A 27851-nucleotide genomic window follows, 5' to 3' on the forward strand; every position below is an offset into this window, starting at 1 on the left:
TTCAAAAAAAAAAAAAAAACAGGACACACACATCCAGGCCAAGATTGGAGTTTGTTCTTTCCTTACCACAGGGAAGGTATTAGTAAACAGTAAGTAATTCTCCACTGACTCCCCTCAGATCAACGGATTTCCTAGAAGATCTTACTTGCTAAACAGCTATGGTCATTATTTTGAGCCCACGTCAAGATGTCTGGACGCTCAAAGCTGCCATGTGAGGACTGACACACAGATTTGTGGGTGCAAACGCCTCTGACTAACATCAAAGGTTGATATGAATAACGTGCACTTTCAGAATCCGAATGTGAATAGAAAGGCAGTTCCTTAATTTGATAGCGATTTTTTCCATCTTTATACCAGCTCACACGGAAGCCAGCTCTGCTACAACTTCCATGCAGTAAACCCAACCCTCATACAGTGACCCAAGCATTCCAGAACCAAAGATGCATACTATAAGAAAAAACTGAACTATGGGTCATAGTGTACAAACAAGAATAGTCTGTGCAGTGAGACAAACTGAAAAACAATCTAAAATCCAACCACAGAGAAAGCCAACAATGGTAAAACAGCAGGCAGCCATGAAAAGTACAACTGTGAAGATTATTTAGTGATGTAGAGAGAAGCAGATATAAATCTACATATATGTCTTGTCAACCTGCAGGGTGGTTCCCTCCTCCCCAAAGCCAGGCCCACCTTCCATGGAGACTTCCAGGCCTCAGGAATCTAATTCGGGAAGGCAGGGTCTATTCTAAGATAAAAGGTAAGGTGTCAGATGGTACTGCCTTTGTACATGGCCAAAATGAAAGAGGCCCCTCTTTGAGGATCTCTCTCTGGACCTACACCCATATTCACCAACGGGTCGTCTCGGAACACGAGGAAGGTGGACCATGGGTGACCTCCAAATCCTGGGCTCAGCATGCCTGCCGGGTGCTCACTGCCTGGATCAGGCCAACCTGTCCATCTTGGAATTTGTGATGAGCCATGTCAGCCACATTTTAAAGCAGCAGAACTAAAGGGCCACCCAAGCAGGAGCTTTGCTATAACGAGCTCATCCACATTCTCCCAGGCGACCACAAGCCAAACTGTGCCTCAGCTCCTCCCAAAGTTGGGATTTATTGCCCATCTCTCAGCATCCCAACTCATGAACTCCTCTGCAGCTCTTCCCCACACTGGCTGCTTGTTTTCACACCATGTCTATATTTTCTGGTTCCTGTATGAAAAGAGCTGCATTTTTAGCAGAGTCTAAAGGATGCACTACTGACATTTCTCTGGAAGATGGCGAGCTTAAACACGTAAGAGGGGAGTACTGAGAAAGGTAGCCCAGCACTCCCCACCAGAGGAGCACATCACCCCCTGGACATTTCACACATCAAAATGATGCACTGGGCATCACCCTTTCAAGTAGAAACAAACAAGACCTGCCCCTCCCTCCCTGATGGACCTTGGAGAGCTAATAAACAGGGTATCATAAAGGGTAAAATGCTGCACGTTAACATATGCCCAGAACACTCAGTCACAGGTAAAACACAACAGTCAGGTGCTCTGTGGTTTTTAAAGGGTTTGCACTACAACTACCTCATCTGTCCCTTTCACTGCCCCCAGCCCCAGGCCCAGCACATGTTGCGAAATAAACACTCACTGAATGAATGTATGCTTGAGTGAGTGAATGACCGAATACATGGATGAATGAGAGAGTGAAATCCCTCTTTCCCACATAACAAAGCTGAAGTCAAGCACTGGGCAGGGGTAAATTTGGCCCTAGAACTCAGGCTTCACCCAGCAGCTCTGACTCTCCCGCTTGCATTGGCTTTGGGTGCGAACATGCTCCTCGCTGTTGCTGAACTTAAAACATGGGGATGGGAAAGGCCACAGAAAACTCAGCGGGAAAAGATGCTGTATACTGACTTGGCTGCTGCAGGGCCTGACCAGGAGAAGCAGCCTTCAGTGACGGCTCCTTCCGCTCAGATGGCCTCCACTCACACCAGGCCCTTAAGCAACAGCAGCAACTACACAGCCAGCTCCCGGGCCATGTGTGCTCTTACCTGAGCCCCCCTCACCAAGGACTGCTAACTGGGGCTGTCACGCCACAACCACGCTAGGCTGGCTGGTGACCCCCACATACCCCAGGGCTCTGTCCTGTCCCAAGCACAAGAGGAGAGGCCCCAAGCCTCGATTCAGAGCCCCACTGCTAGGTGGGTTTCAGGAGATCAAAATTTTTCAGATTTCAAAAGGCAATGCGGTGCCCGGGCCACATACTGAATACCCACTCCAGTGAAGTCTAGGGCAACAAGCCCTCATCAAAGGCACCACTCTTTCTGCAGTGAAACAATAAAGGCTCAACAGTCTGTCCAAAAGCCTGGGTTGGGTAATAGCAGGTAAGAGACCGAGGACCTGCATTCCCTATCCCTGCAGGTGGGAACAGGGGTGGAAGGGGAGGGAAGCTCACCCTCCTCTTCTCTCCCTGCTCCCAGCAACACCTCCACCAGCAAAGCTCTAGAGCCATCACTTCTGATGGTTCTTCCTTTCCTACAGGGAAAACCGAATCATAATCTATTTTCACTTTTAATTCCATGAACTGCATAAATATACCCTAATAAACAAAGTTTCATCAATACAAATATTCACAGATTATAAGCATATTGAAAAGCAAGAAGAAAAACACCAATTTCATAATAACATGGGTGCTGGATTTAGACCTCACAGGAGAAGTCAAAGTTCAGGCCAGGCAGGCGTGCAGCCACCTGGGGGCCCTCCAACCTCACTCGGTCATTAGCTGTCTCCCTCCACTGTAGGAACAAGGGAGGCGGCCCTCACCCCACTGATGAGGACAGACCACAACCTGCAAGGCCCCAGGCCCTCTCCTGTTGTCACAGACACTGGGGATCATTCCCAAGTCCAGCCCAGCAGTTTCTTTTGCCAGCACATTGCTGGGGTTTGGTGCTGACTTGGTAGATTTTCAATCTCTGGCTTCATATTTTTCTTACATTTATTTTCCTTTTGCCTCAATTATCCATTAAAAAAGAAAACTGTGTGTGCTTATGCAAGTTACCCTGAATCTTGTTTGGAACAAGATGCGGGAGAGAAAAAGACAAGGAAGAAAACAATGGCATTCTAAATGTTGTACTTTTAGCATATTCAAATTATATATTACTTATTCTAAGAGTTTGGAGACTGATGAAAATGCTGAGCAAATACATAATTTCCTGTAGTTGTTAGTTCTGCTCTTGGTAAAGTAAAAAATAAGCTTAGTTATGAACTGCCAAGCTCTATATAGTATAGATATTTCTTTAGTTTAACAACAATAGAGTATTTAGGTATTCACTAGGGAAAACCAATGCATAAATCACAAAATATTTGGTATGAGAGTTCAAACGGTAGAAGCCAGCCCTGAAATTACTCTACGTCCCACTGCACAAGGAGGATCCTTGCATGTCTGATTCTATAATGTCATCACCAGAGAAGACCTCAGGTTACTCTTTGTGCCAAAGGAGCACTGCCAGCTGCAGAAGCAAATTAGAGGGAAAGCAGACATGGTGGAGGAAGTGGAGACAGCTTCCCAAGGGCACTGGGCTCTTCAGGCTGAGAAGACAAAGATGAGTCTCCACCACTAGGAACTAGGTAGCAGGTGTCAAACATGCTTACAGAGTCAACAGGGAGATGCAGACTTAACCTGAACTTGTCATTCAAGACAGAAAAATAAACATTTCCCACACACAGCACTCAAGGTCCAGATCAAGAACGTCCCCACCTGGGTACACTAGCACGGTGGACAACCAGAACCTGGGGAAGAGTCCAGAATCACGTATTCTTTTAGCTGCATTAACCATGGGTTTTCTCCAGCTCTCTAGTGGGCAGGACAAAGGCAAACCCATCAGAAGCCTCAAGTGATCCCTCAGTCCCTTCTATAACACTGAAGGACGGAAAATTAAAAACACTCATCAAAGGGAATTCCAAAGAAATTCCACTGCGTGTTCCAAGTCGGCAGCCTCAAGTGATCCCTCAGTCCGCAGGGGAGGGGGCAGTGAGAGCACCCAGAAGGACCAAGGGCCCAGCAGCCAACATAACAGGAGGGCAAGAGTGGGGCAGCAGAACCAAGAAAGGGGGATGACAGGTGGTCTGAGTTAGAAAGAAGAGGTGAGAGCACAGATGGTGACACTGGCTTCCGGAATAAGAGGGGTGCTGCTGGGCAGGCAGGGTCCCCTTGTTCACTCGGTGGCACAGCCCACCCAAGGCACAAGGGTCTACAGCTCCCCCGCCTGAACTGGCTGGGCTGCCATGCAGGACACGTGGATGGGACTTTTCTTTTTTCTGTACCTACCACATCGAAAACTAATTCAAAACTAGAAAACAGAAGTAGCCATGAGAACAGTAAAACCTCTCAGACCAGACTAAGCAGGAGACTGGAGCTCTGGGGTCCATGCAGCTTGCCCAAGTGACCGCCCCCCACCCCTGCCATGGCCCACTGCAGGTGGAGGACCTGGACAGCCAACTCTGAGGTGCTTGGAGTGCCCCCTGAATCCCCTGCTCCCTCCCTCCACCTAAGGAGGAGGGGACAACTCTAATTGTGAGGAGCCCAGCTGTGACATCCAACAGAGCTGGGTAGAGTCTGCTCGTGCTGGGGTGGCCAGGGGCAAGCTTCCTCATCTCTAAAACAAGGGGATAATTATTCTGCTCTCTTAGGGTGGATGTGGGGAAACTAACACAGGGTCAGGTATATAATAAGCACACTCAAATGATGCTGCTAGTCTTATTTCTATACTTATTATTACATTACTATTATTGCTGTTAACTACTAGGGTCTAAATGCTAATTTTTAAACTTTGCATGCATGACCCAGAACCAATAGTGGATTCTTTTTTTTTTGCGGTATGCAGGCCTCTCACTGTTGTGGCTTCTCCCTTTGCGGAGCACAGGCTCTGGACGTGCAGGCTCAGTGGCCACGGCTCACGGGTCTAGCTGCTCCGCGGCATGTGGGATCTTCCCGGACCGGGGCACGAACCCGTGTCCCCTGCATCAGCAGGCGGACTCTCAACCACTGCGCTACCAGGGAAGCCCATCTTGTATGTACCCTACAGGGTCTGATCAGGACCTCTAGTCTAGACACTCACCAATCAACTTGTTGTCTTCGACATTTCTTACTGGGTAGGGGCATGAAAGAGTTTCTCTAAGGACATCCTCAATCATGCAACAATAAGTTATAATTATACAAAAATATCAGTTTCAAGAGGAGTGGCTTATAACTCCTGCTCAACATCCCAATGTAACCTCCCAACATTCCAGAGGGCAGAATATTTTAATCATCAGAAATATGATAGAACACAAAAAATGACTGTACATGAAATCAGCTATTTAAACCATGAAACATTAATGACATTTCACACAGGATAGAAGAATGGAAATCAAATGTTTCTCATTAAGATGGAAAACAGACAGTCACACTCCTTGGAGGAGAGACCGATTGTCGCCACAAGCGAGATTTCTGTGTACAGACACCCCCGCCATGGCCACACCAACCCATTTTCAAGGAACCAAAGCCACCGCTGCCACAGCATGAAAAATGGTAAGATGTGTGGTTTCAACTGCATGTCCAATAGCCCCACTATCTTTTGTCTTTAACTCTCCCAAAATAAGCAGCCATGAGATGTAATAAAAATACCTTCAGGGTGGGAGTTGGGAACTCTGAAAATTCACCTGGGCCTGATCTTGATGCCGTTGAAAGTGCCACTTAACAGAAAGGTATCCATTTCCTGTGCACCAGTTATTTGCCCTTTTTCTCCCAGCCCTCTCTTCTGTGCTCCACTCTGGGGTTGGGGGCCTGTAAACTATTTCCTGGACTCCCTTGCTAGCTGGCTTCCTGTTCAGCTCTGCCAACAGGGGGCGCTGTAGGGAGACTGGAAGGCAGGAGATGGGGAGAATGGGCTCCTGTGTTTCAGCTCAGGGTGGCATTGTTCCAGCAGTATTGGGTAGCTGTGTCTCTAGCCTCCAGCTCCTGGGGAACTCCCAGACAAGCCTCCTCATCTCCCTCAGAGGTACATCCATAGAGACACCTGCTTGGCTGTACCTCATTGGTGGTCTGATGTCCCTCACAGGTCTGAGCCCAAGCCCCACAGACCACTGCTGCAAGCTCTGTGGTCTTGGAAATGCCACCTTTTCTCTTTTCTTTCCCCAGCCCTGGGGTGATAGCTATTACCTGGGTTACCTCAGCTCCACTTTTGCTCATTCAGACTTTGACACTGAAGTAACCAATTCCCTGTGTTAAATCTCATAATTAGAAATACCTAGCACAGTTTCTGTTTTCCTAACTAGACACAAACTGATATAGCCTAAAATGAGAGGGTCAGTCCTAGAACTAATTCCTATATTTCATTCAAGCTTCAAGGACTCCTCCCAGTTCTAGAAATAAGGATTTATTTCTTCACCATGGAAATATTAAGATATTGGATATGCACTTCCACACTGCAGAACCCTGCCATAGACAGGAATGCTGCCCTTCATTCTGAGTCATCTTTAACGAAAACCAATCAATGAGGTGCCCTGTGAAGGAAATGCAAGCATCAGTGTGTGCCATAGATTTCCCAACAACCTATCACTGCCACATCCAAAGACCCAAGGACAGCACCTTACAGATTCATAGTCAACGTGGGGAAAGTACTGGAGGAGGAAGCATGAACAACAAGTCTCGTTTTTAAGTTTGCACACACACAGACAAACAACATGCTTTCCAAGAAAATTATCAGGTCCAAAAAAAATTTTCTGATCACTTTTATTTTCTTCAACCAAAGGGTCTGCTTATTTAAAAACAAACAAACAAAAAAACTACCTTTTCAACTAGAAACGATGGTTCCACATGTGCAGAAGCACTCCCAGCCAGGTGAACTTTTGGCAGCTGCATAAATCCAATATCCTTGAAAAATAATGGCCTTCTCTCTCTTTTTTTTTTAAAAAGGAAAAAAATAAGTTTTGCGCTCCAAGTATGAATTCTTTAAATAACTTCCCCCAAGGCCAAGTCACTTTTATAAAAGGCATATTTTTTTCATGTAAATTCCTTACAAAGAAAGGTGGAAAATAGGGTTTTTTGTGGTTAAGATGCTGAATGAAGAACTGATCAACCTTGGAGTCCAAAATCAGTCCCTTCATTAGGCAGGAGGTGTCCCACACACCCCCCACCCTGGGAGGCAGCAGGACCAGGGGTAAGAAGGCTGAGCTGGCCCTGCCAGACCTTTCCACCCATGGTCAGAGCCACGTGGGCACCAAGCAACCAGGCACTACTGTCTGTGGGTGAGGTGGGAAGATACTCATTTGGTCACCAAATATTGAATTGTGAAGATACTCATTTGGTCACCAAATATTGAATTGTGAAGATACTCATTTGGTCAACAAATATTGAATTGTGAACCTACTATGTGCTAGGTAATGTAGGTGACCACCTAGGAGGAATAAACATTAATCAAATGAATATATAAAAATTACAAATATAACGAATGTTTGCAAGAAAGAATAGATAATACTATGACAGGATAAAAAGAAGGGGGTTCCAATTTAGATTGGGTTCCATCAGGAAGTGACACTAGGGCCAAGATTAGGAAGATAAGCAACAGTTAATCAGTGGCAGTGAGAAGAGAGGAGATGGGAGCAGTCCAGGCAGTGGGGACAGCAGGTACATAGGCCCTGGGGACAGAAGAAGGCATGGCATGTTCTAGAAACCACAGGGATCCAAGAGAGAGTGTGGCTGGCCAAGAGGCTTGAGCAATAAGGCAGGGGCACACTTGAAGGGTCAGATGCAATGTGCTCAGGGTTTTCTTCTTTAACCCCAGAGCAGTGGGAAGCCATCTAGGGCTTGTGTTTCCAATGTGTCACCCTGGCTGTTATGGGTAGAACAGATTCCAGGGGGACATGGAAGTGGGGACACTAGTTGGATGACCACTACAGGAGCTCAGGTACATAGGGACCACAGCTAGACAAAGGGGGCAACTGCCGGTGAAAGGAAGCAAATAGATTCAGTAGGTACTTAGAAGGTGAGACCAAGAATACTGGGGATATTTGGGTGGGTAAAGAAGGGCTATCAAGGATAACTCCTGGTTTGTATGGTTGTGCTAACCACTGAATTAGGGACCCCTGGAACAGGGCCAGGTGTGAAAAAAAAAAGCACTGCAAGTTTTGGCCTTGTTAGTTTCAGGTGCTTTTAAAGTACCCAAGTGGAGAGGTCAAGTTGGCTGTCGAGTGTGCAGACTTGGCGCTCAAAAGCAAAGGCGAGATCAGAGATAGGCATCTAGGAAGCAACGATCCCAGACCGATCCTTCCGGGACCTCCAAACTGCATGACTGGAGAGAAGAAACGGAACCAAGCGGGGGGCGGATGGCGAGGTGCAGGGAAAGCAGAGCACAGCGTCACAAGAGCAGGGAAAATAAAGTCTCAGGAGGAGGGGCTGCTCAGCTCCTCCAGCACAGCAGAGGGCCAGGTCCAGACCCAGGTGGGTCTTACGGAGAGTGCTGCTGAGGACAGGGGAGCGGACACCAGGCCAGGGAAGGGAAAAAAGTGAGAGGTGAGGAAATGGTACAGACTTTGGTGAGGTCTGGGGAGGAGAGAAACAGGAACACTGCTGGAAAATACTAGAATTGAAGGAAGCTTGAGATGGAAAAAACTCACACATCCAATAAGAAAACCCAGGCCCACGGAAGACTGCCATCTTCACTCGGTTTCTACCACTCTCCCTGTCCAGTCACAGACTGCCAGCAAGGAAGAACAAGGCTTCTAATACGCCCACCTCACACCAACTGAGAAAAGACGATAATTGTTCAACAGGTGCCAGTCAAACCCTGAATCTGTGGCTGGCCGGGCGCTGGGTGCTCCCCTCAAGGGAGGGAGAGAAGCATGTAAAACTTTAACAGTCCTATAAATACCCCACAGATGAAAGAACCGTCAAGGAAACAGCCCAGACTCCTAGGGAAAGCAGGCTTCCAACTGGAAGGAGAGAAGGAAGAAAAGCACTATTCATTGTATCAGGAAAGGGCAGAGCTGTACAACCAGAAAAAAAGAAGCAGGAAAAATGGAAAATGCAAGGTAGCACCATCTAACAAAGACGCTGGGCCTATTCCAGTAAGAATGTTTCACACTGGCTGTCACAGGGTTCCCTGAAGGTAAGGCAGATGGCTGTGTTTTCTGGTTTATTTCACATCAGTCTAAAACCTTGTCTCAACCTCTATTAAATATTAAATGTTTCCCGTAAAAGATACTGCATTAGTCAGCTAGGGTTGCCATTACAAAGTAACAGACTGGGTGGCTTAAACAACAGACATTTATTTCTTCACAGTTCTGGAGACTAGAAGCCAAGATTGAGGTGTCGGCAGGGTTGGTTTCTTCTGAGGCCTCTCTTCCTGATTTGCAGATGGCTGCCTTCTGTCTTCATCTTCACAGATCTTCCCTCTTTACCCATCTAAGTCCAAATTTCCTCTTCTTACAAGGACTCCCTAATGACCTCATTTAACTATAATCCCTTCTTTAAAGGCCCTATTTCCAAACACATTCCTAGTCTGAGGTGCTGGGGGTTAGAACTTCAACACAGAGATTAGTGGGGACACATTTTAGTCCATAACAGATGCCTATCTTCTTTCTTGCCTTAAGAAGTGTGGACTGGGCAGGTCACCTTCACATGAGTTGAAGTGTGTATAGCCACATAGTCAGGACAATCAGGACAACGTGTGATTCCCAGAAGGAACAGTCATCTCAGAGGTCCATCAAGATACATTTGGCAAATTCAAGAAAACAAATGCAAATGTTTGGAATTATCATGTGCTTCTCACCACCACTTTTCAGTTAAGTCTATTGCTGAAAGATTACACTAGCCTACTGGAGCTTGATGATTCTATCTTCTAAATTGATGGAAGAGAAAAAAAGAACATCCCCCAAATACATAGCTTGGAGAGAGAAATTAATTAACGTGCCATGGTCCGGCCAGAGCAAGACGGGACAAACAAAAACCTGAAAAGAAATCAACTTGTCTTCTGCACCTGGAATCCCCCACAGGTTTCCTGGATATTGTTTCTTTTGACAGATGGTCTTTCATCTTTGGCAAAGAAGTACAAGAAACTTCAGACAGCGCAGATATTCCTCCATCTTTGCAAGGAGGGCAGGCCATATCTTTGGACCAGGAACTCTTCATTGCTTCAACACAAAACTAAAATATAGGTGAAGGCTTCTTCCTTCCACCCCTCCCCTGATACCCGATAGTGCTCAGCATAGCCTCGGGTCGTGGGCTATACATCTCCACAAGTATCTGGGTTTTGAGGGTGGGGACTGCCCTTCTCGCCTCTGTATCTCCCACACTGAGCAGGGTGGTATGTACGTAGTTGGCATTCAGTCATTATTTTTGAATGTGTAAGTGAATGAGAGAATGAAGTCCATAAACAAGGAACAAAAGGATCAAAAAATCCTTTACCCTCTTTTTAGAAGCTTAGGGAAAACAAATTTATGGTTCTGTCTTGGATGTCAGGGGTTCTTCCAAATATATTGGATGCCCACATATTTCCAGAGCAGTTAACAATCAGACATCCTTCACTCCTCCAAAGGCCCCTTGAGTTTCACAGAAGCCCAAGATGTCCCCTAACAAATGGAGAGAGAGCTCAAATAACCCACCAGCAGACCTAGAGGTGGTAAAATAAGTCAAGTGCTCCTCTTTTGGCCTAGATCCAGTCACCAGACTATGACTCTTTCCCAAAGAACCCCCTTCCCGAATGCCGAGGACACTCCAGGGCCAAAGAACCTGCCCAGAAAGGCACATTCATCTGAGCATGGCTGCAGTTCTCCTGACACCCTTACTAGTGGGGGTCCCAAACTTCCAATGTCCCCACTGGGTCACCAAGAGGTGAGTGGTTCCTTTATGGCACGTCAGCCATTCCTTGGACTTCCACATGTAAAGTAGCCTTGGGCTCCACCAGGATGAGCAAACCAGTCAAACAGCAGAGGGAATGGAAACCCTCGTTACGCCAACTCGCAAATTCACTAAGACCCCCCACTCCCAATTTCCTGTGGCCTCCCTCTGTCGTCCTGTGGCTTCCCCTAAAGTCCAAGTAGGGAGCAACCACATAATCACACTGGCCTTCATGAGTTCAAGCACTGAAACTCCTCCCCACACCCTGGTCTCTGAACATGGAATAGCTCCATTTGGTAAATTCTTTTCCAAACAGCCACCTGACTGACTTGTCCTCACAACTCAAATGCCATTTCCTCAATGAGGATGTCCTTGGACCCCTTCACCTAAGTCACCAGAGCACACTTCTCTTTTCCCTGGAGCACTTAACCACAATTTGAAATAATTTAACTGCTCTGTGTTTAATAACAGTCTCTTCCACTCTACAGGAAGCTGTGAGAACAGGAATCATGCCAGTTTATTCATTGCTCCGTACCTAGTGCCTAGCACATAGTAGATGTTCAGTAAATAGTTTTTTTGAGGGGAGAGTGGTCTTACCACAACCTCATTTTATTTTATTTACTTTCATTTATTTTTTAAACTTAATTGAAGTATAGTTGATTTACAACGTTGTGTTAGTTTCAGGTGCACAGAAAAGTGATTTAGTTGTACATACACATGTATTCATTCTTTTTCAGGTTCTTTTCTCATATAGGTTATCACAGAATACTGAGTAGAGTTCCCTGTGCTATACAGTTAAGTCTTGTTGGTTATCTTACATATAGTAGTGCGTGTACGTTAATTCCAAGCTCCTAATTTAAGCCTCCCTACCATGTTTCGCCTTTGGTAATCATAAGTTTGTTTCTGATACCTGTAAGTCTGTTTCTGTTTTGTAAATAAGCTCATTTGTTTCTTTTCTTAAAATTAGATTAAAAATATGGAATGCTTCATGAATTTGTGTGTCATCCTTACACAGGGGCCATGCTACTCTTCTCTGTATTGTTCCAATTTTAGTACATGTGCTGCTGACACAAGCACTAAAGAGTTTTAAAATAAGTGAAAGAAGAAATGGAAGAATATTAGACTTCTGTAGTACTATGATAAGTATTTCCTCGATTTTAGCACTTTTTTTTTTTGCGGTACGTGGGCCTCTCACTGTTGTGGCCTCTCCCGTTGCGGAGTACAGGCTCTGGATGCGCAGGCTCAGCAGCCATGGCTCACGGGCCCAGCCGCTCCGCGGCATGTGGGATCTTCCCGGACTGGAGCACGAACCTGTGTCCCCTGCATCGGCAGGCAGACTCTCAACCACTGCGCCACCAGGGAAGCCCCCATCACCTTTTAATTGTATTTGATGTTTAAATCTTTACCCATGCTTTTACCATAACTTTTTGGTGTCATTTCTGAGTCTCTGTCATTGAATAGAGGGTTTTAATGCCTTTATATTTATTATAAAAATGATAATTTTTTATCTTCTGTCATGTTTTTAGTTCCTTTTCTCTATTTTCCTATGTGAGCTATATTTCACTGAGTTTATCATCTCCAGTACTTAGGAAGAAATTCTACAATAAGCTATCCTTACAATCTTAGGAAACATTCTTTCCATGTCAAGAACATAGTAGAACTTTGGCTTTCCCTTTGGGCAGAGAAGAATTTAACATCCCTTTTTTTCTCCCAGATTCCTTTCCACTTTTCTTTTCTTTCTTTCTTTCTTTCTTTCTTTATTTATGGCTGCGTTGGGTCTTCGTTGCTGTGCGTGGGCTTTCTCTAGTTGCTGTGAGTGGGGGATACTCTTTGTTGCGGTGTGCAGGCTTCTCATTGTGGTGGCTTGTCTTGTTGCAGAGCATGGGCTCTAGATGTGCAGGCTTCAGTAGCTGTGGCACACAAGCTCAGCAGTTGTGGCTCACGGGCTCTAGAGAGCAGGCTCAGTAGTTATGGTGCATGGGCTTAGTTATTCCACGGCATGTGGGATCTTCCCGAACCAGGGGTCAAATCCATGTCCCCTGCATTGGCAGATGGATTCTTAACCACTGTGCCACCAGGGAAGTCCCCCACTTTTCTGATTTGAAAATATTTCTTAAATTTGAGGTACAGAATATTATTAAAGTACTTTATATTTTACACCTTTCCTTACTTTTTACAACAGCTTTATTGAGATATGATTCACATACCATCCAATTCATCCATTTTAAGGATACAATTCAATAGCTTTTGGTATATTCTCAGAGTTGCACAACCATGATGACACAAATAGACCATTTTTATCACCCAAAATGAAACATTATACCCATTAGCAACCACTTCCCATTTCGTCCTCTACCACCCCCGCCCTACGAAATCACTAGTTACTTTCTGTCTCCATAGGTTTGCCTATTCTGAACATTTCATATAAATAGAATCATTTAATATGTGGTCTTTTGTTTCTAGCTTCTTTCTCTTATGAAAATATTTTCAAGGTTCATCCATCCAGCATGTATCTGTACTTTATTCCTTTTTGTTGCCAAATAAGATTCCATTGCATGGAATACCACTTTGTTTTCCATTCATCAGTTGATGGACATTTGGGTTGTTTTCATATTTTGGCTATTGTGACTAATGCTCCTATGAACATTCACGTATAAGTTTTTATGTGAATAAATGTTTTAATTTCTCTTGGGTGTATACCTTGGAGTAGAATTGCTAGGTCATGTCGTAACCCTTTGCTTAAACTTTTGAGGAACTGCCAACCTGTTCTTCAAGTGTCTGTACCATTTTATATTCCCAGCAGCACCATATGAGGGTTCTAATTTCTTTACATTTCCACCAACACTTGTTATTGTCCATCTTTTTTATTGTAATTATCCAAGTGGGTACGAAATGGTATCTCACTGTGGTTTTGATTTGCATTCCTCTGGTGTCTAATAATGCTGAGCATTTTTTCATGTGATCATTGGCCAATTATATGTATATTCTTCAGAGAACTATCTTTTCAAGTCCTTTGTCTACTTTTCAATTGAGTTGTCTTTTTATAGTTGAATTATAGGATATATCCCAGATACAAGTCCCTCATCAGATATATGATTTGGAGAAATTTTCTTCTATCATGTGAGTTATCCTTTAACTTTCTTGATGGTATCCTTTGAAGCACAAAATATTTTAACTTTGATTAAATCCAATTTATCTTTATTTTCTTTGGTTGCTTGTGTTTTTGGTATCATTCATATCTAAGAAACCATTGCCTAATTCAAGGTCATAAAGATTTATTCCTATATTTTCTTCTAGGACCATGATAGTTTTAGCCCTTACATTTAAGGGAAGGTCTTTGATCTTCCCTTAACTTTTTAATTATTGCTTTCCATTTGGAACTGTATTTGCATCAATTAGTTAGGCTTAACTCTGTTAAACCAGTTTCAATCATCCACATCAACTCTTTATATCATGCCCTCCCTATTTCTAATCTTTTAATTTTGCTTCAGCTCATAATCAACTGCAATTATGTTTTAAAGAAATCCTTCCTAGAAGGACAAGCAGGGTGTCTGGTTTCTAACCTCTTACATATCTAAGAGCATCAGGTGCCCTCACAGGTGAACAACAAATTGTCTGAGTGTCATATTCTTGGAGCACAGTCACTTTTTTTTTTTTAATAAATTTATTTATTTATTTTTGGCTGCACTGGGTCTTCGTTGCTGCACGTGGGTTTTCTCTAGTTGTGGCGAGCAGGGGCTACTCTTCGTTGCGGTACGTGGGCTTCTCATTGCGGCGTCTTCTCTTGTTGCAGAGCACAGGCTCTAGGCACGTGGGTTTCAGTAGTTGCAACATGCAGGCTCAGTAGTTGTGGCTCATGAGTTCTAGAGTGCAGGCTCAGTAGTTGTGGTGCACAGGCTTAGTTGCTCCACAGCATGTGGGATCTTCCCAGACCAGGGCTCGAACCTGTGTCCCATGCATTGGCAGGCGGATTCTTAACCACTGCGCCACCAGGGAAGACTGCACAGTCACTTCTTGTCCCAACACTGCAGTCCTGGCTCCACTGTCTTCTAGGACTTAGTATCATGGACAACTCAGGCCTGCCAGATTTTTGTTTCTTTTAAGTAACCTGTTTTGTCTGCTTGAATACTGGTATAACTTTTCCTATTATTCTTATAATTCACAAATTTTGCCAGAATAAATAACTGTGGGCCTATGTATATGAATTTTGATCAAAACACAGTAAGCCTTTTATCTGGTAAACTGAGATTTTTTTAAACCTTCCAGAAAGTCTTCATTCATTAAAAATCTTTGATGAATGCCCCTATCCTAACTTGAGCAGAGGGGTTCCTTCTACAGAGATTCTAAAATTGGACTTACATTTTCTGTACCCCATTTCTATCACTTCCTTTCTCACCACTCTATTCTTTCCTTCCTTTGCCCCCAAAGAAGCATGTCACATTTATTCTCCACGTCACTAATTCAAATGTGTAATGTTGTTTCAATTCCGTAGTGCCTCCCTTGTAGATTTTAATTCTGCTACAGCAAACGAGTTTTATAAGCTTTCATTATCTCACCAGTTCCCTTTTAAGTTTACTGTTTTTACATCTCATTCTGCAGTTCTTATGGCTTTTGCTTCTTAAAGTCCTATCTTCTTTTTTTTATGACTTCTGACATCTGTTTAGGTCCAAATGTTCTCTTTTTTATTGAAGTATAGTAGATTTACAGTATTGTGTAGTTACAGGTGTACAGCAAAGTGATTCAGTTATATATATGTATTTTCAGATTATTTTCCATTATAGATTATTATAAGGTATTGAATATAGTTCCCTGTGCTATACAGTAAATCCTTGTTGCTTACCTATTTTATATATAGTAGTGTGTATATGTTAATCCCATAATTTATCCCTCCCCACCTTTCCCCTTTGGTAACCATAAGTTTGTTTTCTAAGTCTGTGAGTCTGTTTCTGTTTTGTAAATAAAATCATTTGTATTATTTTTTAGATTCCACATATAAGTGATATCATACAATATTTGTCCTTCTGTCTGACTTACTTCATTTAGTATGATAATGTATGATAATGTCTAGGTCCATCCATGTTGCTGCAAATGGCAATGTTTCACTTTTTATGGATGAGGAATATTCCATTGTATACATACACCACACCTTCTTTATCCATTCACCTGTTGATGGACACTTAGGTTGCTTCCATGTCTTGGCTATTAGAAATAGTGCTACTATTAACATTGGGGGGCATGTATCTTTTCAAATTAGAGTTTTCACCTTTTCTGGATATATGCCCAGGAGTGGGATCACTGGATCACATGGTAGTTCTGTTTTTATTTTTTTAAGGAAACTCCATACTGTTTTCCATAGTAAAGCCTTATCTTCTTACATCCCATTAGGATACCGGTTTTCTAAAATTTATTCTGGTCCTGAAATAAACCCTTTCCAAAGATATGTTTTCTCTGCATATCCTTTCCCTTATAGGCTATAGTATTTGAACTCAGACCCTCAAATGGGTTTTCTGTACATACTCAAATTGCAGTGAGGAGAGGTCTACCTAAAGCCAGCACCAAGACTTGGGTGAACAGGTCTCCCTTGATCACAACAGTCAGCATCCCATCTCAGACCTGCTACTAGAGGACAGGTAGACAAGCACGATGTTCAGTAGGCATCTGTGTAGTCGGCTCTACCAGGCTGTGGTGGGATCCTGTACCTCCCCAGGGAGCAGTACTGTACATTCTGAACTGACGGGACACTTAAATAGGGATTTACAGGCCTGCTTCTGTCCACAGGGCAATGCTAGATACAAAGTACCAGCAACATACCTCCCGCCATACCTCCCTCCAGGGCTGCCCTGGAGTTAGCTGTAGAATGGCTATAAAACAATGGCTAATGCCAAACCAAGAGGAACAGCCAGCAAGTTTCCTAAGTATCATAAATCTTCTAAAATTCAAAGCCAAGGACAAACAAGAGATGGGAAAATATTTCTTCCGGCTCTCTTTCAGACAGGTAGGATTTGGCCACTCTGAAAAGCCCACTGACTACCCTTACCAATCCAGGTCCACTGTTCTTTATAGTTAGTGGAAAGTCCTTGCCAATTTTGACAACACTTTGACTATCTCCTTCATTTTTCGAAATATGTTTTTGCCTTTTTCTGTCTTCATACGGGTTGTAGTGGAAGGACTGCTTGATAGTTGCAGGGTGAAACCCGAGGCCATGCTGTAAGCATGCTTTGCAATGCGCGCAGTGCCCTTGTCATCCAGAGATTAATAAGAGAGCATTTCTATGGCCTCCTAATCTGAATGTGTCACCACATCCTGGGTGATTTATTTTAATCTGCTGCCACTGGTCTCCTATAACAAACTCATTTGGACTGTCCTAAGCTCTGTAGCACAGTCTTTACAAGAAGCTCAATGAGCCATAAGTCCACCAACCTCAGCATTCAATTCCTGAGAGACAACGTTCCCACATGGCAAGTCCAGACACTGACAACATGTTGGGAGCTGAGATGCCCCAGTACCTCCTCAGGACATTCAGAGGAGTCACACGCTCTCTCTTTTTATGGTACTGCTCTGCCCTATCTTTTAGAGACAGGATAGCCCCTTCACCTCCTCCCTCCCCCACCTTCTTGTCCTTTTCACCCATATTTATTGCACGTCCTTTCTGAGCCAGGCTCACATCACTTCTGCTCTGATCCTGGCACACCTGAGCCAACCAGTCACTGCACAAGACTGGCTCGTACTGAGTGGCCCTTGGGCCATCCTGTTGTGAGAGGATGCCTCCCTCCATGAGGTGCATGGTCAATTTCTTTGTCTGATATGATTCCAGTTACTGCATCCCTGGAAACCAGACCCATCACACTGATTTTCTGCTCTAGAAGCCTGTAAGGGCAGACCAACATAAAGTCACCAGCCCAGCAAGCCATCTTCCAGGGCAAATTCTGCCACCATAGAATCCTGATCACTTGTAGCAGGATCCTGACCTATGGGGACCACACTGCATCATCAATCAGTACAGTGGTCTGAGATCAGCTCTGGATATGCCTTTGATTTGAAATCATATCTGCCTACACATGCCCAGCAGGAGCTTTGGACAGGGCACCAGCAGCTACATAAGCCCACCAGTTGTGGCCCTGATCCCATCACAGGTCAACTCACTCCCTGCCTGGATGCTGCATGAGAGAAGATTAAAGTTCAGCCAGAGGAATCCAGAGGTCAGCTGCTACTGCCATGACCAACTTGTTTCCCAGCTCTGGGAATAACACCAATTAGTTTTCTTTCTGGAATGTCCCCTTTCAGGGCCACTTACCCTGGTCAGCATTAGAAAAAACCCACACTCCCTGTCACGCCCAACAGTAGGCCTCTCTTGCTTTGAGAAGTCTTCAAGGAATCTTAGATCATAGACTGCACTTCCAGAAGATCCATTTCAATGCTGCCCAATTTCAGTCAATCACCTTCACAACTATGCTGCCACGGCAAGCTAACCTCAGATTTCTAGAGTTCCTGCCACAGCATGAAAGAGCCATTTTATGACAACTGTGGTTCCCAAACTGACCACTTTTCTCTTGCAGCCCATGAGTTCCACTTTCAGGACAAGAGTGAAAACTGACATTTGAGCCACTACTCTCTCATTCCTTCCCTTCCTAGCTCAGATTGATGGAAGCTCCACTCCAGATGAACATGACAAAGAAGCAGAGCTCCTCCTCCCCTCAGCTGCCAATCAAAGGATATGGTGCTTTACCAGGAGGGGTAGGCCACCATCATTTCTCATCTCCTCCAGTCCAAATTGAAGACTCTAATTTCCTGATGAGTGCATCTAAAAGGTTAAGATTCCATTCTTTCACCCAGCTCCCCTCATAAGAAGGAGGTTCTAACCCAGGAAAATACTGGGGGCACCAATCACCCTCATATAAGCTTGCTCACAGGGCAGATATTCTATGTCAGGAGAGGCAACCTGAGAAGACCAGAGACTACCAACTCTGCCTATTGTCCAGAGTAGTGACTTAGAGAATTTCCCCAAAGACAGAGGTAGTCCATAAAATCAAAGAGCTTCTATGCTCTCCCCAAAAGTACTGGCATTATTTGAAATAAAGTGTGGGAAGTTCAAGCCTACAGGCACTCTTGAAAACAATAACAATTTTAGCAATAAGCAAATATGCGGCTGGCAGCTCCTCTTAATAAAGAGCAATAAATGACAGGTCAGGTAGTTCATCAAAGAAAACAGGAAAAGAGAGCCCTCTTGGGGTTAGAACAGACCTCAGAGACTTGCCACAAAAATGACCCCTTACTGAATTTAGTTGGGCCAAACAGCAGAGCCATGTATGTCTCAGGCACTGTTGAAAACAATAGAGCCATCAGTCAGCAATTAATGAAGCACACCAGCTGGATGTGATACCAAAAAAGGCAGACAGCTTAATAGAGAGATTAGGGAAAGAGACAAAGAGAACCCCGATTAAACCACTGTCATGTAGGGTGACTGTACATATATGCCCCAGGTTGCTCCCTCTGAGAGTGGCACTAAAGGAAAAAAGACAACACCAAAATAGTCTGAATCACTAAACAAATAAATAAGCAAACAACAAAAGAAGACCTGAAGAAGTGATAAGGAACCAGTATCCAGGTTCCTGAAATTATTATAAAACGTCCAATTTTCAACAAAAACTATGAGACACAAAAAAGAAACAGGAAAGTGTGACCCACATGTAGGGAAAAAAATCAGGCACAGAAACTGACTGTGAGAGAACCCAGATGACAGATTTAACAGGCAAAGACTTAAAAACATCCACAATAAAAATGTTCAAAGAACTAAAAGAAACTATGCTTAAAAATGTAAAGAAAGCTATAATGACAATGTCTCATCAAATAGAGAATATCAATAAAGAGACAGAAATTACTTTTTTTTAAAGAAGTAAACTGAAATTCTGGATTTGAAAAGTACAATAACAAAACTGAAATTTTCACTACAGGAGCTAAAACTATATTTAAACTAGTAGAAGAAAGACTCAGCAAATATAAGGATATATTGATAGAGATTATACAATCTGAAGAAAAGCAGAAACTGACCAGAGCCTCAGAGAAATGTGGGACACCATTAAGCACACCAACATAATTCAATGGGAAGGAGAGGAGAAAGAGAAAGGAATAGAAAAAAATTTGAAGAAACAATGCCTGAAAACTTGCTAAGTATGATGAAAAACATAATTCATCCAAGACACTCAACAAAATCCAAGTAGAATAAATACAAAGAGATCCACACCCAGACATACGGTAAAAATGATGAAAGTCAAAGAAAAAGAGAAAATCTTGAAAGCAGTAAGAGAAAAATGTCTCATCATGTACAAGGTGCCAATAAGATTAGCACCTGACTTCTCATCAGAAACAATAAGGCCAGAGACAGCTGGATGACATATTCAAGGTGCTGAAAGAATTGTCAACCAATAATCTTATATTCAGCAAAACTATCCTTCAAAAACAAAGGTGAAATAAAGATATTCTATGATAAGCAATAACAGAGAATTTGTTCCTAGCAGACATTCTGTGCAAGAAATACTAAAGGAAGTTGTTCAGACTAAAAGAAAGTACCCCAGGGGCTTCCCTGGTGGCGCAGTGGTTGAGAGTCCACCTGCCGATGCAGGGGACATGGGTTCGTGCCCCAGTCCGGGAAGATCCCACATGCTGCGGAGCGGCTAGGCCCGTGACCCATAACTGCTGAGCCTGCGCGTCCGGAGCCTGTGCTCCACAACGGGAGAGGCCACAACAGTGAGAGGCCCGCGTACCGCAAAAAATAAAAATAAAAAAATAAAAGAAATAAATAAAAGAAAGTACCCCAAACGACAATTCAAATCCACAAACACAAGGAAAATAATAGAGTTGAATATGTAATTAAAAGAAACAGTATAATTGCATATTTCTTCCCCTTTTTCTCTTAACTGATTTTAAAAGAAATTGTATAAAACATTATTTACATAGCTGTATTATCAGGCCTTTCACAGAGAGAAAGATAATGTGTTTGACAAAAAAAGCACAAAAGAGATGGGTGTTAGCAAAGTTGTCTTGGGGTAGGAAAATGATAACAGATGATAACTCAAATCCACAGGAAGAAATGAAGAGAGCAAGAAATGATGAAAAGGAAGGTTGATATAACAAACTCTATAGACTTGCTCGATTTTTCCTTTCTCAGCTTCTTTAATACACATAAAATTATGTGAATTAAGAAAAATTATACTAACAACAATTCATTGTTGGGTTTGTGATATGTGTATAATATATAAACAAAATATATATTATGATATATATTTATAAACAATAATAGTTCACAAAAGAGGAAAGAGAATAGAGCAATATAGAGGTAATGTTTCTATATCTCACTGGAATTAAGTTAGTAAATCTGATGTAGATTCTGAGAAGTTAAGATATAATATGGTGGAGTGAGACCTTCAAGATGGTGGAAGAGTAAGACGTGGAGATCACCTTCCTCCCCACAAATACATCAGAAATACATCTACATGTGGAACAACTACAGAACACATACTGAACGCTGGCAGAAGACCTCAGAGTTCGCAAAAGGCAAAAAAAGCTCCCCATGTACCTGGGTAGGGCATAAGAAAAAAGAAAAAACAGAGACAAAAGTATAGGGACGGGACCTGCACCTCGGAGAGGGAGCTGTGAAGGAGGAAAAGTTTCCACAAACTAGGAAGCCCCTTCGCCGGCAGAGACGGGGGTGGACAGGGAAGAAGCATCAGAGCCATGGAGGAGAGCGCAAGCAACAGAGGTGCAGTGGGCAAAGCGGAGGTATTCCCGCACAGAGGATCGGGGCCAACCAGCAATCACCAGCCCGGGAGGCTTGTCTGCTCACCCACCAGGACGGGTGGGGGCTGGGAGCTGAAGCTTGGGCTTTGGAGGTAAGATCCCAAGGAGAGGACTGGGGATGGCTGCATTAACACAGCCTGAAGGGGGCTAGTGTGCCACAGCTAGCCAGGAGGGAGTTCAGAAAAAGTCTGGAACTGCCTAAGAGGCAAGAGACCATTGTTTCGCGGTGTGAGAGAAGAGGGGATTCAGAGCACTAGCTAAACAAGCTCCAGAGATGGGCATGAGCTGCGGTTATCAGCATGGACACCAGAGACGGGCATGAAACACTAAGGCTGCTGCTGCAGCCACCAAGAAGCCTGTGTGAAAGCACAGGTCACTATCCATACCTTCCCACCCGAGAGCCTGTGCAGCCCGCCACTGCCAGGGTCCCGTGATTGAGGGGCAACTTCCCCGGGAGAATACATGGCGCTCCTCACACTGTTGCAACGTCATGCTGGCCTCTGCCACCACAGGCTTGCCCTGCATTCTGTACCCCTCCCTCCCCCTGGCCTGAGTGAGCCAGAGACCCCTAATCTGCTGCTAGCGTAACCCTGTCCTGTCTGAGCGAAGAACAGACACTCTCAGGGAACCTACATGCAGAGGCGGGGCCAAATCCAAAGCTGAACCCCAGGAGCTGTGTGAACAAAGAAGATAAAGGGGTATTTCTCCTAACAGGCTCAGGAGCAGCAGATTAAATCTCCACAATCAACCTGATGTACCCTGCATCTGTGGAATACCTGAACAGACAATGACTCATCCCAATATTGAAGTGGTGGACATTGGGAGCAAACGATATATTTTTTTTTTCCTTTTTCTCTTTTTGTGAGTGTGTATGTGTATGCTTCTTTGTGTGATTTTGCCTGTATAGCTTTGCTTTTATCATTTGTCCTAGGGTTCTGTCTATCTGTTTTTTGTTTCTTTTAGTACAGTTTTCAGCATTTGTTATCATTGGTGGATTTGTTTTTTGGTTTGGTTGCTCTCTTCCTTCTTTCTTTTTTTTTTCTTTTTTTATTACTTTAAAAATTTCTTATTTTTAATAATTATTTTTATTTTAATAACTTTATTTTATTTTTTCTTTCTTTCTCTTTTTTCCCTCCCTTTTCTTCTGAGCCAGGTGGCTGACAGGGTGTTGGTGCTCCAGCCGGGTGTCAGGCCTGTACCTCTGAGGTGGGAGAGCTGAGTTCAGGACATTGGTCAACCAAAGACCTCCCGGCTCCACATAACATCAAACGGTGAAAGCTCTCCAAGAGATCTCCATCTCAACGCTAACACCCATCTACACTCAATGACCAGCAAGCTACAGTGCTGCATACCTGATGCCAAACAACAAGCAAGACAGAAACACAACCCCATCCATTAGGAGAGAGGCTGCCTAAAATCATACTAAAGTAACAGACAACCCAAAACACACCACCGGACACGGTCCTGCCCACGAGAAAGACAATATCCAGCCTCATCCACCAGAGCAGAGGCACTAGTCCCCTCCACCAGGAAGCCTACACAACACACTGAAACAACCTTAGACACTGGAGGCAGACACCAAAAACAATGGGAACTACGAACCTGCAGCGTGCGAAAAGGAGACCCCAAACACAGTAAGTTAAGCAAAATGAGAAGACAGAGAAACACACAGCAGATGAAGGAGCAAGGTAAAAACCCACCAGATCAAACAAATGAAGAGGAAATAGGCAGTCTACCTGAAAAAATTCAGAGTAATGATAGTAAAGATGATCCAAAATTGTGGAAATAGAATGGAGAATACGAGAAACGTTTCACCAGGACATAGAAGAACTAAAGAGTAAACAAACAATGATGAACAACACAATAAATGAAATTAAAAATTCTCTACAAGGAATCAATAGCATAATAATGGAGGCAGAAGAATGGATAAGTGACCTGGAAGATAAACAGTGGAAAAAACTACTGCCGAGCAGAATAAAGAAAAAAGAATGAAAAGAATCGAGGGCAGTCTCAGAGACCTCTGGGACAACATTAAATGCACCAAAATTCGAATTATAGGGGTCCCAGAAGAAGAAGAAAAAAGAAAGGGACGGAGAAAATATTTGAAGGGATTATAGTTGAAAACTTCCCTAATATGGGAAAGGAAATAGTCAATCAAGTCCAGGAAGCACAGAGAGTCCCATACAGAATAAATCCGAGGAGAAACACACCAAGACACATATTAATCAAACTATCCAAAATTATATACAAAGAAAAAATATTAAAAGCAGCAAGGGAAAAACAACAAATAACACACAAGGGAATCCCCATAAGGTTAACAGCTGATCTTTCAGCAGAAACTCTGCAAGCCAGAAGGGAGTGGCAGGACATATTTAAAGCGATGAAGAAAAAAAACCTAAAACCAAGATTACTCTACCCAGCAAGGATCTCATTCAGATTCAATGGAGAAATTAAAACCTTTACAGACAAGCAAAAGCTGAGAGCACCACCAAACCAGCTCTACAACAAATACAAAAGGAACTTCTCTAGGCAGGAAATACAAGACAAGTAAAACACCTACAATAACAAACCCAAAACAATTAAGAAAATGGTAATAGGAACATACATATCAATAATTACCTTAAATGTAATTGGATTAAACGCTCTACCAAAAGACACAGACTGGCTGAATGGATACAAAAACAAGACCCGTATATATGCTCTCTACAAACACCCACTTCAGACCTAGGGACACATACAGAATGAAAGTGAGGGGATGGAAAAAGATATTCCATGCAAATGGAAACCAAAAGAAAGCTGGAGTAGCAATTCTCATATCAGACAAAATAGACTTTAAAATAAAGACTATTACAAGAGACAAAGAAGGACACTACATAATGATCAAGGGATCAATCCAAGAAGAAGATATAACAATTGTAAATATTTATGCACCTAACATAGGAGCACCTCAATACATAAGGCAAATGTTTACAGCTATAAAAAGGGAAATTGACAGTAACACAATCATAGTAGGGGACTTTAACACCCCACTATCACCAATGGACAGAACATCCAAAATGAAAATAAATAAGGGAACAGAAACTTTAAATGTTACATTAAAAAAGATGGACTTACTTGGTATTTACAGAACATTCCATCCAAAAACAACAGAATACTCTTTCTTCTCAAGTGCTCATGGAACATTCTCCAGGATAGACCATATCTTGGGGCACAAATCAAGCCTTGGTAAATTTAAGAAAATTGAAATTGTATCAAGCATCTTTTCTGACCACAACGCTATGAGGCTAGATATCAATTACAGGGAAAAGTCTGTAAAAAATACAAACACATGGAGGCTAAACAATACACTACTAAATAACCAAGAGATTACTGAAGAAATCAAAGACAAAAGAAAAAAATACCTAGAAACAAATAACAATGAAAACACGACGATCCAAAACCTAGGGAAGGCAGCAAAAGCAGTTCTAAGAGGGAGGTTTACAGCAATACAATCCTAACTCAAGAAACAAGAAACATCTCAAATAAACAACCTAACCTTACACTTAAAGCAATTAGAGAAAGAAGAAAAAAAACACCTGCAAAGTTAGCAGAAGGAAAGAAGTCATAAAGATCAGATCAGAAATAAATGGAAAAGAAATGAAGGAAACAATATCAAAGACCAATAAAACTAAAAGCTGATTCTTTGAAAAGATAAATAATATTGATAAACCATTAGCCAGACTCATCAAGAAAAAAAAGGGAGAAGACTCAAATCAACGGATTAGAAATAAAAAAGGAGAAGTAACGACTGACACTGCAGAAATACAAAGCATCCTAAGAGATTACTACAAGCAACTATATGCCAATAAAATGGACAACCTGGAAGAAATGAAAAAATTCTTAGAAAAGCTCAACCTTCCAAAACTGAACCAGGAAGAAATAGAAAATATAAACAGACCAATCACAAGCACTGAAATTGAGACTGGGATTAAAAATCTTCCAACAAACAAAAGCACAGGACCAGACGAATTCTATCAAACATTTAGAGAAGAGCTAGCACCTATCCTTCTCAAACTCTTCCAAGATATAGCAGAAGGACAGACACTTCCACACTCATTCTACGAGGCCACCATCACCCTGATACCAAAACCAGACAAGGATGTCACAAAGAAAGAAAACTACAGCTCAATATCACTGATGAACATAGATGCAAAAATCCTCAGCAAAATACTAGCAAACAGAAACCAACAGCACATTAAAAGGGTCACACACCATGAACAAGTGGGGCTTATCCCAGGAATGCAAGGATTCTTCAGTATAGGCAAATCAATCAATGCGATACACCATATTAAAAAATTGAAGGAGAAAAACTATATGATCATCTCAACAGATGCAGAAAAAGCTTTCAACAAAATTCAACACACATTTATGAAAAAAACCGTACAGAAAGTAGGCATAGAGGGAATTTACCTCAACATAATAAAGGCCATATATGACAAACCCACAGCGAACATCCTCCTCAATGGTGAAAAACTGAAACCATTCCCAATGAGATCAGGAACAAGACAATGTTGCCCACTCTCACCACTATTATTCAACATCGTTTTGGAAGTTTTAGCCACAGCAATCAGAGAAGAAAAAGAAATAAAAGGAATCCAAACTGGAAAAGAAGAAGTAAAACTGTCACTGTTTGCAGATGACGTGATACTATATATAGAGAATCCCAAAGATGCTACCAGAAAACTACTAGAGCTAATCAATGAATTTGGTAAAGTAGCAGGATACAAAATTAATGCACAGAAATCTCTGCATTCTTATACACAAATGATGAAAAATCTGAAAAAGAAATTAAGGGAACGCTCTCATTTACCATTGCAACAAAAATAATAAAATATCTAGGAATAAACCTACCTAAGGAGACAAAAGACCTGTATGAAGAAAATTATAAGACACTGATGAAAGAAATTAAACATGACACAGATGGAGAGTTATACCATGTTCTTGGATTGGAAGAATCAACATTGTGAAAACGACTATACTACCCAAAGCAATCTATAGATTCAATGCAATCCTTACCAAACTACCACTGGCATTTTTCACAGAACTAGAACAAAAAATTCACAATTTCTATGGAAACACAAAAGACCCTGAATAGCCAAAGCAATCTTGAGAAAGAAAAACGAGGCTGGAGGATCAGGCTCCCTGACTTCAGACTATACTACAAAGCTACAGTAATCAAGACAGTATGGTACTGGCACAAAAAACAGAAAGATAGATCAATGGAACAGGATAGAAAGCCCAGAGACAAACCCACGTACATATGGTCACCTTATCTTTGATAAAGGAGGCAAGAATATACAATGGAGAAAAGACAGCCTCTTCAATAAGTGGTGCTAGGAAAACTGGACAGCTACATGTAAAAGAATGAAACTAGAACACTCCCTAACACCGTACACAAAAATAAACTCAAAATGGATTAAAGACCTAAATGTAAGGACAGACACTATCAAACTCTTAGAGGAAAACATAGGCAGAACACTCTATGACATAAATCACAGAAAGTTCCTTTTTGACCCACCTCCTAGAGAAATGGAAATAAAAACAAAAATAAACAAATGGGACCTAATGAAACTTTAAAACTTTTGCACAGCAAAGGAAACCATAAACAAGACAAAAAGACAGCCTTAAGAATAGGAGAAAATATTTGCACACGAAGCAACTGACAAAGGATTAATCTCCAAAATTGACAAGCAGCTCATGCAGCTCAATATCAAAAAGGAAACAACCCAATCCAAAAACGGGAAGAAGACCTAAATAGACATTTCTCCAAAGAAGATATACAGATTGCCAACAAACACATGAACGAATGCTCAACATCATTAATCATTAGAGAAATGCAAATCAAAACTACAATGAAGTATCACCTCACACCAGTCAGAATGGCCATCATCAAAAAATCTACAAACAATAAATGCTGGACAGGTTGTGGAGAAAAGGGAACCCTCTTGCTCTGTTGGTGGGAATGTAAACTGATACAGCCACTATGGAGAACAGTATGGACGTTCCTTTAAAAAACTAAAAATAGAACTACCATATGACCCAGCAATCCCACTACTAGGCATATACCCTGAGAAAACCAGAATTCAAAAAGAGTCATGTACCACAATGTTCATTGTATTTATAATAGCCAGGACATGGAAGCAACCTAATTGTC

The 27851-nt window shown here is 42.5% G+C and overlaps 1 protein-coding gene and 1 non-coding gene across 4 annotated transcripts in view; both read right to left on the reverse strand.

Annotated features, from left to right (window-relative positions):
• Positions 1-27851, reverse strand: part of ADAMTS17 (ADAM metallopeptidase with thrombospondin type 1 motif 17) — a 351891-nt gene that overhangs the window by 280230 nt on the left and 43810 nt on the right. The gene's annotated exons all lie outside the window — the stretch shown is intronic.
• Positions 11835-11941, reverse strand: LOC113607686 (U6 spliceosomal RNA). Its single transcript, XR_003428037.1, has one exon. It is a non-coding gene; the product is annotated as a U6 spliceosomal RNA (small nuclear RNA).

The sequence above is a fragment of the Aethalodelphis obliquidens genome, unplaced genomic scaffold (assembly GCF_003676395.1).
Source record: "Aethalodelphis obliquidens isolate GAN/ISIS:26980383/991018 unplaced genomic scaffold, ASM367639v1 scaffold49, whole genome shotgun sequence".
NCBI classification, from domain to species: domain Eukaryota; kingdom Metazoa; phylum Chordata; class Mammalia; order Artiodactyla; family Delphinidae; genus Aethalodelphis; species Aethalodelphis obliquidens.